This window comes from Sitodiplosis mosellana, unplaced genomic scaffold, assembly GCF_009176505.1.
Source record: "Sitodiplosis mosellana isolate CC-2019 unplaced genomic scaffold, AAFC_SMos_1.0 Smas_scaffold_1541, whole genome shotgun sequence".
NCBI lineage: Eukaryota > Metazoa > Arthropoda > Insecta > Diptera > Cecidomyiidae > Sitodiplosis > Sitodiplosis mosellana.
This window is the reverse complement of record NW_022596783.1, coordinates 1,417-14,267: the sequence shown is the minus strand read 5'-3', so window position 1 is coordinate 14,267 and position 12,851 is coordinate 1,417. Positions and strand designations below refer to the sequence as shown.

Here is a 12,851-nt window from a genome sequence, read left to right as displayed (position 1 = left end):
GGTATCCTCCGAACAAAAAGGTTCAATTGCAAACGGTACTTGTGCCGATTGTGCTGGTAACGTAGCCATGGAATCATGAAATTGATCATTTCCATCCTCCAGATTTGCAGCTCCTGTTCGGTTCGCTTCTTCAGACATTTTCCCGTAATTCAATGCCTTACTTGTATGTAAAAAAAATACTGTATCTAATTTATCTTTACGTAGAAAATGACAAATTTTTTTTACTGTAACTATTAGTGCATTTCGCGTGTCGCCTTCGTCGCCAAACTGTTGTAGTTGAGGTTAGAGAATAGACATGAAGTGACGTTCAGTTGTTTCATATTTACATCGTGTGAAATGACAGTTGTATGAAATGCTATGAAGTTAGGTATAACAATAATTTTGTAAATATTCTTGTTTGCAAAACAAATTTAAAACAATAAATATTGAAAAACATAAAAGGAAAACAATCCAAAATCAATAGAATAATCGAAATGACATCAAAATTGGAAACAATTACGTGGAAGCCTAACGGCTTTTGTGCGTTCAAATTTTGACATTTCATAAAGTTTCGTCATAAGTTTGTGAATATATGTTTCAATTTGGAGTTTACAAAATGGATAGTTCAGTTTCCAAATATGAGATTTCGTGTATTTTTGCGATTAAAATAAAAATTAAAATATTGAATGAATTTCTCGTTAATCAACCGATACATCAAATAAAAGCCAAATAAATTCTCTTTCGAATAGATATAAACATGTTAGGAATTTATGAAGTTATTTTGTGAAAATGGACATGCAAATCGGAAGATCGATAGTTTTTGTTACAAATTGGAGTGTTTACGATACTTGAAATGAGCTCCTCAGAAGGTTTTCATCATTCTCAATCGGATTATCTCCATGAATTAAATTCGCCGAGTTGCACTATTCTCAAAACGAAACTTCGGGTTATTGTCGCTATATTTGACATTACTTCAATTCTTGTGTCATCCTCGGCTTCTTGCGTCATCTCTCGTACGTTCATTTTTCCCCGCAATTAATCTTTTTTTTGGGTTTTAAATTTGATAGCTATTAATATGTCACTGACCTGACTTTAAATCAATCTAGCTACCTTGATTCGAATCCACAATTTTTCTTACTGACAAAGAAATTTAAATCGCGCGCCATAAATTCATTTCTGCGGTCACAATTCACGCGACGAGATTTCACAGTGCTCATAATTTCAAGTTTGAACATTACACCCGACGGCAATGTTGCTGTGCAATTTGTTGAGCCGTCTTGTGCTATTCTTTTTTTAATGGAAAAGTTCGTCTTACATCGTAAGAACCTTTATTTAATGTTGTATTCGAGAGATGGGCAAAGACTCACTCGAGCAGTCGATCGCTTGTAGGTATGAGCGATTGGGCACTCTACAATTTTGCTAAACCAAAACTTTTGACGGATGTTGTATTTGAGTAACGATCTCTTCCCATTTCCAGAAGATTCTGCTTTTGAAATAAAAGGTTTGTTTTGAAATTTTTCCTCGTGGAATCATTTTATTATCAATACAATCATATATTTTTATCTAATAGCTATTGTTTTCAATCAGTTTATTTCTGTGTCATGTTTGGTTTGACATTTGTTGGTCTCAAAATTAATAATAAATAACCCATTTTATATTGCATCAAAGTAAAGAAAATTGCCAGATGGAGATTCGAAATTTTTTAATATGGGTGTCGGAAAAAATTAGAAGACCTAAAAAAAGGTCCTTGATTTTGAAAATTAATTATAAATATCTAATGCAAAATGTAAAAATTTCTAGTCCGAAAAAAGGCTTTAAGGCAATCGGATTTTGAAAACTCATTCTATCTTTTGTAAAGTTTACATTCTATCGGTCTCTAAAAAAGGAAGATCTAAAGAAGGTCATTGGAAAATTGAAAATCGCTATATGATGGTTCCAATTTTCAAATTTTGGATGGGGGTAAAAGCAAAAACCCTTCCTCTCGCACACGTCTGGTTAGAAGGGAACCAGAAAAATGTTTCAACAAAATTGATCCTTAATGAGCAGTGCAAATGAGTCCATTGTGGAATTGAGATGTAGACATACGGCTGTATGTACTAGAGGGAATCAAATGGAACACATGTGAGTGTTTGACCTTCAATCCATGACAGATTTTTTCTAACGGCGTTCGTGAAATGGATGCTCATAATGCATTTTAAACGAAAATGTGAGTTTTTTCTCCCATTTTAGTTTTTAAATGTGAATATTTCATCGTTTATTGATCGGAAAAGTATAAAAATTATTTCAAAATGTGATGAAAGTCATGAAAAGCGGAAAATGACCGAAAACTTTTTCAATTTTTTTTTAAATGTTAGTCTTCTCTGTTTTGACATTTCTTTGTAACGTAACCTAAATGAGCCAGCTTTGGGGAGCTGGATCGCAAGAGGCGCTCACGGAAGTGCTTGTTCAGAATAGACTAAAAGTTTGCATGGAAGTTGGGTTTTTGGTAAAAGTCATAAGGAATTTTTTTTCCCCTGAGACCTTGCACATGCTTATAATTTCATAGAAAATTTGTGTTAAGATATTCTGCAGCGCCGTCGATCTATGACGACAAAATTCAATACTAATCGGTGTTATTATGCAGTATTTCGCAATTTGTCGAAATCACTTCCAGCTATTTACAGGTGATTTCGCCATCACTAATCGACGGCGCTGCAGAGAGTCTACTTTCTTGATTATAATCGTGTGCTTGCCAGGGGGATCGAAAAATTGAAAATGTTAAAAAAAATCAATTTTTTGCACCACTGACCACTGAAAAAAATTCGATACGGTGAATGAAATATTCATACAAGTTAGCCCTTGTAACCCATGTAGGCAGATACGGCAGGTTTTCGAATTGTTTCGATTTTCCGACTGTTATGCACTACAGACTATATTTGTCAGAAAAATGATCGAAAAAGGCTTCTTACGATGTTTTTGTCTGAGAAAACTGGTTTTCCTACACGTTTTGCATGAATTGACATTTCTTCATAAGACATGCGATCGATTGAAATTTTCATAAAAAATCAGGTTTATGGCATAAAGAGCACTCCTACGATGACCTATTAAGGGTGTTTTTGACGAGAAAAAAATACACTTCAAAATCAGGGTAAATCACGTAAATCTTCCAACTGAAATTTTTTGTTGATTGGGATATTTTTCAAAAATTAAAGTTTTTTGGCCAATTTTCCTGCATTTTTCACAGAACAAAAAAAAAATTGAAAAAAATTCATCAAATTGACATATGAATAAAGAATCATATATTTCTAAAAAGATTATCTTGAGATAGCTCAAAGATCTTTTTCGGAAAAAAGATGAAAAAAAGATAAATTTAAAAAAGATATCTAGATAGATTTGGACGTTTTTGAGACTATCTCGTTTTTATCTAAATATTTTTTCTGGGACAGAAAAAACGCTGTTTTTTCGAAAATATAGACCCCCAACGAACAACAGAATACCCACTTTCCTACATTTTTGTCTCAAATCGGCTCTTTCACTGTAAAATTCACTCAATATGGAGATTTTCATAATAAATACTGTTTTTAGGTCAAAATGGTAGAAAAATATGTGTTTTATTGTTCATTTCGCTAGAAAAATAAGATAAAAGACTAAAAATGTATATCATTTTCAAAGTAAAAAAATGTGTTTTTCTGCATATAATACTGCAAGTTGAAAACATCCCCTGGAACAATGCCACTTTTCGACCCTTTGGTCGACAGTATTAAGATAATTTTAAATCCATTCCCCGTCTAAAATTACGTCGAATTAGACTCATAACAGTCCATCACAGGTGAGTTTTCTACGCCATAAATGTGATTTTGTATGTTGATTGCGAACACACTCTTGCTTATGAAGAAATGTCGGTTTTAGACCAAATTTATAGGTAAACCGATGTTCAAATGGTCATAGATTCATGTATTTTGACAATAAAATAGCAGTTTTCTCAGATCAAAACATCGTAAGAGGCTATTTTCGACCATTTTAAACAACATTTTACCCGACGGATAAGAATCGATTTTAAGGATAAAAAGTGATTTTAGCCTCCGGATAAAATTTTATGCCGAGGAACATAGATTGACCGAAAATGTCCGTGTTTTGAACAAATTCTGATCGGTTTTAATGCTTATTCCGAAATTACCAATATTATATTCACGTATTTTGTATTTTAGTGTCATATTTGTTGGTCGTCCAAAGTCGAGAAAAGAACAGAAATAAAAACAGAAATATAGGCTATCAGTACACAGATTGTTTCATGCACATTCGTGTTCACCGATAAGAAATACAAACACTCTGCGAAACCGATTAAGGATATTGCACCACTTTACACCACGGATTTGTAGCTATCATGGAACATCACCTCAAAAGTGGTTTTCTTTGAGAAAAATAGTGGTGTGTTCAGAATCTTCGAGCGCACCACATATTTCTCAAAGAAAACCACTTTTGAGGTGATGTTCCATGATAGCTACAAATCCGTGGTGTAAAGTGGTGCAATATCCTCAATCGAGTTTTTTGAGCACTCTTTGATATTTCCATAAATGAACACTTTTATCGTAACTAGTCTCGCCTGTGGTCGAAATCCGACCATTTGGGAACTGAGGGCTGTCCCGAAGAGCGTTTTTCAAGCGAAAAAACTAAAAAACCATTAATTTCTGAGATATGAATGAAAAAATTCGAAAATGGTTGTGCCCATAGAAAGTTGGTTTTAAAAAAATTTAAAAATTCAGACAAATTTAAAAATTCCTAATTCACATATGCAGAAAATGCGTTGTGAAAATGAAGAAGCGAAATAGAACCCATAGAACCTCCACTCGGGTCGCTCCGCTTCGGTTCTATTTCGCTTCTTCATTTTCACAACGCATTTTCTGCATATTTGAATTAGGAATTTTTTAATTTGTCTAAATTTAAAAAAAAATTTAAAACCAACTTTCTGTGGACACAACCTTTTTCGAAGCTTTAGATAGAACAAATATCGATGAATAAAATCGTAAGCAATTGAACAATCGTAATTAGCAATGTATAAAAATCTTGATGTTTCAAACAATATTTTTCGCGGCAAGTTTTTGGGAGACACCAAATTGACACTCATTTGAATTTGAATTTAAATCAAATAGTGGCTACGCAATCTATTTACAGGAATATCCGACAAATTATTTAAACTTTGACGTAAATGCCGACTATGTATTGATGTTCAAAAATTACGTTTAAACGCGCTTCTGATTGGCACCGTATCGCATTTGTAGCTATTACAGAACAAGTATGCGTTTTGATCGAATGTTCATTTGTAAATTAGTTACATAAAACATCAACAAATATAACGGTAAGGTTTAGTTATTTTGCCTCGTACTTAACCCTCCTTCATTCACATATTTAAAACCCTTAGATCGCTCACCTCGGGTCTGGCTGGACCCCTATGTATTTGTATGCATTTGTATGGGAATAAGGTATGCATGCCATCTTATTTTTCATGAGACTGATAAAAGATAAGTGATAACTGCCTTCAGCAAAGTTATTGAGCGGGTCAAGTTATACAATTTTTTTCTATTTGCCATCTCCTTATCTCTTATCAGTTCCGCGAAAAACGATAAGAGATATCTCGCGTTTTTCGCGGTTTTTTGCGCAACTGATAAGAGATAACGAATTTATGCTCTGGGCAAAGTTGTTGTACTTTATCTGCCCTACCACTTTGTCGAAGACAGTTATCACTTATCTCTTCTTTATCTCGTTATCAGTAACGCAAAAAATAATAATTAAAACTATCCATCATGCTAGCGGTCTTCTGCGGGTTTTCGCGTATTTCACGTAACTGATAAGAGATAAGTGATGACTGTCTTCAACAAAGTGGTAGGGCAGATAAAATTCTTCAACTTTGCTCAAGACATAGATTCGTTATCTCTTATCAGTTGCGCAAAAAACCGTGAAAAACGCGATATGGTGAACTGAAATAAATTAGTAGAAGAAAGTAGTACTTGACCTGCTCTATAGCTTTGCTGAAGACAGATATCACTTATCTTTTATCAGTCTCGTGAAAAATGAGATGGCATGTATACCTTATTCCCATACAAATGCATACAAATACATAGGGGTCCAGCCAGACCCGAGGTGAGCGATCGAAGGTGTAGTTTTTGCATATCCTCATTTCATCCTTTTAAAGGACTTTTTTTAATGGATCTTTTGTTAGATCGATAGCCAATGAAATTTTAGGCAAGTAACTTAAAACTCAAGTCGCTAGCTAAACTAGAAATGTGTTAAATTAACGATCAAAAACGAAAAAGGTCTGGCCAGACCCAGGTGAGCGATTGAGGGTTAAAAATAAAGTGACAGTTATTCTGGCCGAGTTAGTCTATTGAATATTTGTTTATTTTTTATTTAAATTTGTTCATGCTCGGAGAAGTAATTTTTTTCTTCATTTGAACACGTTTTTTCTCAATTTGAGTGGATACACACATAACGGTTGTTTTGGCGCTGATGTTTGTAAATGACAGAGTGACAAAACGAACTCTGGTGGTAATTTTCAGATTTTGAGAATATCCCAATTTACTTGAATCGGTTTTCCATGGTATTTTTTAAAATATAAAATAGGCAAGGGCATTTCGGGAAGTGAATATTTCAAAAAATTTCAAATAATTCTGAGACCAATCTGGCAAAACCATTCCATTTTCCACTTACCTCTAAGGTTTACAATGGTTTTGTGTTCTAAGGTTTACAATGTTCTTTATTCAAAAAATTTGAAAAAATTTGGTAGATAATAAATTCGTTTGTTGACCGTACAGGAAAACATAAGAATTTTTTTACAAGTAAGGCCAATTGAATCGATTTTTAAACATAGGTTCATCCTAGATGCCAACGAACACGAAATGTTCGCATCATTTGCACAAGAAATGGTGTGCATAGAAAAGTTTGTTAACATTTTTCCAAAACACATAGACATCCCGTCCATTGGATTTAACCAATATGGTTTTATGCAGAAGCATTCATTGCCCTTCCTAATTCGAATGCCACTGAACAAAATGAACTACAGAATTCCTTCTACATAGAGTTTTTATTGTATTATAACTCTGTATGAGTCAATTAGTTTGTTTTCATGTGCAAATAAATATAGCGCTCGCGCTAGGTAGGGCAATAAATGTTTTTGCATTGAATGTATGATTTGACCTGTTTTTTGTAATTGTACAATAATTTTCATTATATTTTGTGGTAAACTTTCTTCAGAATGCTAGCGCCAGAAACATGTTAACTCACAGAGAGAAATTAGGTTGGTACGATTGCAGATGACGTTTGGAATACGTCAAAGAGCAATTTTTTTCTATGGCGGTTGCGATTTGTCCAATTTTTTTGTAATTTTGAATGGTTGCAAACTTCAAAACCGCCATATAAAAAAGTTGCTTTTCGACATATTCCAAAAGCCATCTGCAATCTCTCTGTGCTCCAAGGATATATGAAGCCCTCTGGGCGAGGGACACTCAAAACAGTCATCGTACATATATTGAGCGGGCACTATCGATGCGTTCATTTGTGTGAGTGCGATTGTGTAAACGACAATGTTCGTGTTCAATATGTGTACGATGACAGCTTCGAGCAATATACGCGTAGAGGCGTCTTGGCGTCTTACGTCAAATCTTTCCCCTGTATTTGTATACGAAGAAAGCGACCTTGTTCGTCCGTTTAAAGGTGTCAACGGACACGGACAGACAAAGAAAAATTGCATTTTCAGCCGTCCGTCCGTCCATAGAAGCTCGTGAGAAGTTCGGACATCCGTCCGAAGTGGCCGAACTTTTTTCTCGGACTCTATGAAGGCACCTCGAACAGCCGTATTTTTCTCGGACGTCCGAGTATTTTTGGCCGTTCGAACTGGGAAATGTAAATAAAAAGTTTATTTAATGTGACAGATTTCAACATTAGACGGACAGCGGACTGGATTTCCCATGTTCGTCCGTTCGTTTGGGATTTAGGGCGGACAATTTAGTTTTGTACTGTCTGTTTCATTTCGTTTGTCCGTTTAAGATTTAGGACGGACGGAAATTGCATGAAAGTTGTAGCAGTTTTCAACACAAGCTTCGTATGTACTTCAAATGAAAAAACAATTTGTGTAATGGAAATATGCATTTCTTTTTATGAATATAAAGAATAGTGAAATTGAATAAAATGAATCTTCGCGTGTGCTATTGTTTGAGTGTGCAACAAAATGAATGGAACACCGGTCAGGATTCATTGCTTTCCACTGTATTGTGAACGTTTCGTGACTTGGCGCATCGAGATAAATTTTCTATTGCATCAAACGAATATTTCTTTTTTTCCTCTTCTTTTTCTACTCGATCACTGGGTTCATTTTTTCTCATTCTTTCATGAGCAATCGCATCGCCTCCATTTTATTTTTTTCACTATACAATATTCAATAATAACAAATTCACATCACCCAGTTATGGTAATGATAACTTGAACACCAATCATTATTAGGACGGACAAATTTTTGTCCGTCCATCTAAAAATTTTCCTTTTGATATATTTTGTCCGTCCGTCCGTCCTAAATCCCAAACGGACAAACGAAATAAAATTGTCCGTCCTAAAAACAATCACAATAGGACGGACGGACAAAATCCGTTCTATTGACACCTATGGGATATTTTTGTGTCGTCGTTTGTAAACGACGTCAATGAGCTGGGTACGAAGAGTGTCGATCGAAAGAAAAGAGCGAAATATATAAATGCATACATCGCGCAGCTCATTGACGTCGTTTACAAACGACGGCACAAGCGATACACACACAGACATTGTGTTGACACACGAAGAGTGTTCAAAGAAAGAAGTGAGCGAAACATGTGCATACACGCTCCGCGCAGCTCAACGTAAGTGTGAAGAGTATAACGAAAAAACAGCGACTCTGTGTGTGCAGAATCGCTATTGTGTATTTATGCGTTTCGTTGAACACAACGCGTGAAAAATATCTGTTATTTTTATGCGATATTTTTATCCCATATGAATAAAAATATCCCATAGTAATCTCTGATTGACTAAAGGTTAGTTCGAACATGCGAGAAAAACACGGCTATTCGAAGTGCATTCATAGAGTTCGGACGTCCGACTGGTTTGTCCGGCCGTCCGAGAAAAAAGCTCGGCCATTTCGAACGGACGTCCGAACTTCTTGCGGAGTACATCGGACGGACGGTCAAACAAAATTTTGTCCGTTAACATCTTTATGTCCACAACGTTAGTCTGAAAAATTCAATTGTTTCAACAGAAGATTCGTATACTTTACGCGTTGGCAAAATTGAACGAACATCTAAACTGAGTTTACTGCGAACAACATCCCGTTTGCGCTAACAGCAATTCGTACACAAACAAGTCAGTGTGACAGTTGGTGTGAACGAGACAACGTTTGACAGCCAACAATTTGGTTGTATCAATTTAAATGTTCTTTGCGGACGAACGGACGAATTTCCTTTTGCAAACTAACAAATTGAAAATGTTCTGCGAACGAATGTTCGTCAACAGTACTCGATGATCCCCACGTCCATAAAATGAAATTGTAACATAAAATTGATTCGAAATACTGCAGAAACGACCCATTTGAAAGTTGAAGCTTAGAGGTCATCCGATTTCTCACCTATTCAATTCAATCATAAAAGCACTGTTGTTAAAATTCATTGTGGCGTAACCTGTTCCTTTATCCCTTATCCATACCGGCAGTCCCATCCAGTAGCTGTCAAAAAAACAGCGCCACACATTTCAACGACAATGTTTGACACTAATCAATGTTTGACAATGTGAGCGAGACGTAAGTGCGTCCACGACCGTGCTCGTTGCACTACGAGCGTGCGTCTACACTGGTTCTCAATGTTTGGACGCTCTTTAGTTTGCAAATAGTGTTATTGTTAGTGTAGTGCTATCCCTGTGCCTTTATCTATGATTGATCTGTATTCGGGAAACAAGATTAAGTGATGAGATGGTTTTCAAACCATTTATGAATAAGTAGTATAAACTTACGTGAATGCGATTGATTGATCTGTTCCTGTTTCATTAGCATTGAGTGCTGGCTTTTGGTTGTTGGAGACACTTTGACGGACGGTGTCTCCCTGAGCGATACCAAGTGTGACTTCTGTGCACTATCCATTAGAGGACTATTTTTGTCAAAACTAACTTTTAGTACTTTTTCATCATTCGGATTATTGCTGCCGGTAACTTTGATTGAACTACTAGAATTCTTAACAATATCGTTATTTGCGCTCGCTTTTTTCGAACTGTTTTTTCTGCGACAGCTTCCAGATCCATTTTCTTTATTACGGCGAGATGATACACGATGCGGACGGTGGCGTATTGAATTTCGACTGCGATTACTTCTACTCTGATAAATTGACTCGGAGCTGGCACTTAGACCAACTACTATCGCATGTAATTTCATTCGGTTGAATTCAAATAACATATTCAAAAATAGAAATAGGAAAAAATGTGGAAAACTATTACTAACTTCTCTATGAGCATAAATAGATTTGATGATCATCATCCTTTATAAAGGAGTGATTGAAATCATCCTAATAATATTTTAAAATCACTTTTTAGTGCGCAAGAATTTTTTAGGCATTTATAATCATACAATTTAACTCTATGTCTGTTCTCTTGGACTTTATTTTAAAAAAAAATTTGGAAAAAAATATTTTATATCTATAATATTTTTGGTTGAAATTTCAGGAATGCTCTAAGGTAAGAATTTTTTGATAATGACAAGAGAAACAATTTCATTTTTTAAACACCCACTGCCGCGATGGACTTTTTTGTACATATGTATTGACGATCCACATCCCATGTAATGGTTTTCGTGCATAATTGGACGGTTCAATTTAATGCTTTTTTGTGTGAAAATCAATGAAATATACAATCATGGACAGGATTGAGTATACGATCGAATATTTTTTATATCGTGGTTTGTTTCATAAACCATTCTATGTTTTTTCATTCAATTTTGATTTTAGGTGCCTATTTGTTGCATAATAATGTGAACTATCTGAGAGAATTTCTAACAAATATTTTGGATTTTTCAAGTTTTTCCCAAAAATCTAGAACAATGACATTTCTGGGCCGGACACGATTGAGTATACGGTTGTTTATATATTTGTTTAAATGGAGAAAATCCACAAAAATTGAAAAAGTGGGGATAAAGCATGATGCACAAGCTTATGTTGCTCCGAAATGCTGCATATGTTTGATTAAATACAAAACCTCCTTTAAAATTTACAAATCGCCAATAAAAATGACCAAACGGCAATAAAGTTGACAAAAAAATTCAACAAAATCGACAACAAATCGAATTAAAATGTAACAAAACAATCAATAAAATTAATATTACGTCCAATGAAATTGCCACATTGAGAAAATAATTTTGACAATATAGGTAATAGAATTGCCAAATTAGAAAATAAATCTGACAAAATGGGTATAAAATTGACATTTTTTGCAATAAATTTGACGTAAATTTATTTATTTAGTGCTTGCTATTGTCAAATTTATTGCAAAAATTGTCATTTTCCTATCCATTTTTTCAGATATATTGCTAATTTTGTGAGAGTTTTTTTCTCAATTCGACCATTTCATTGAAGGTAATGTTAATTTTATTGATTTTTTTGTTACATTTAGTTCAGATTTTTTTTGTCAAATTGAACGGAAACAAAAGCGACAAATTATCTCGAAGCTGCCTAAAAAAGTACTCGCCAAAAGTGCACTAGAAAAACAATAAGAATCAGAAAACAGATCGAATATATCGACTTAAATTTTAGAATCATAACTGGGACTTGTTAGATTAGATGCAAAACTTTTCTTCAATGTATCACCTCTAGATAAATTGAATGATGAATTTTGCAGTCATTGACGCCGTCACTATATGCAAATATTTCTTGAACCAATCATAGTGAACTGCGTTTGAAAGCTTGAATGTAGACCAAAAAAACGCAATAATAACCGACCAAATATTCCAAGAACTTCAAGAGATATAGCCGTGAAAGTATGACAGCTGCTATCAAAATGACACCATTTATTTGACATTTGGGGTTATAACTCAGAAATGGTAAATTATTTTCACCTTGTGCCTTGATCAAATTCACTCTACTCATCAAGAGCTAGAACTTCGCTGTACATGTCGATACCAAAAAATAACTCCCCTAAAAAATAAATACTGAAGTACCATAATGTGGACTCCATTTAGTATACTCGTGTATGACTATTTTGTATTAAAGGACTTTTAGCACACAAGGTGTGGTTTTTCGCAGATCACTACAAAGGATAACTATTTGTTCACATCAAGAACTATAACTTTGCTTAATATTTCATGACTGAAAAACAACTTTTCGTGTGCCAAAAGTCCTTCAATATAAAATGATCCATATACGAGTATACTTAAAGGTGTCAAACGGACGGACTGTCCGTCTTTTTAGCCCGTCCGTCCGTCCGTCCGTCCGTCCGTCCAGGGCTCTTGAAATTTTTTTTGTCTGTCCGTCCGTCCGTTCAGAGCCGCTAAAAATTTTCTTGTCCGTCCGTCCGTTCAGAGCTCCCAAAAATTTTTCTTGTCCGTCCGTTTGTCCGACCGGAGCTGAACGGACGGACGGAAAAGAAAAATTTTTGGGAGCTCTGAACGGACGGACGGACAAAAAAATTTCAAGAGCCCTGGACGGACGGACGGACGGACAAGGTGCTTGTCCGTTGACACCTTTAAGCATACTTAATGGAGTCCACATTGTGGTACTTCGGTATTTATTTTTTAGGAGGTTCTGGCACTGCAAAGCGAAAGCCATTCAGTGTACGGTTCCAACGTAGGTCCACAAGAACAACCAAAAATGCCCGTGGAAGAATGCTGAGCTTCGGTGGCGTTT

General features: G+C 35.2%; 1 long non-coding RNA gene across 1 annotated transcript; it reads right to left on the bottom strand.

Annotated features, from left to right (window-relative positions):
• Positions 1 to 6,424: 6,424 nt before the first annotated feature.
• Positions 6,425 to 11,226, bottom strand: LOC129571185 (uncharacterized). The gene is made up of 2 exons (XR_008688225.1): positions 9,979 to 11,226; positions 6,425 to 9,906 (listed from the first exon to the last, which is right to left on the bottom strand). It is a non-coding gene; the product is annotated as an uncharacterized LOC129571185 (long non-coding RNA).
• Between the last annotated feature and the right edge of the window lie 1,625 nt (positions 11,227 to 12,851).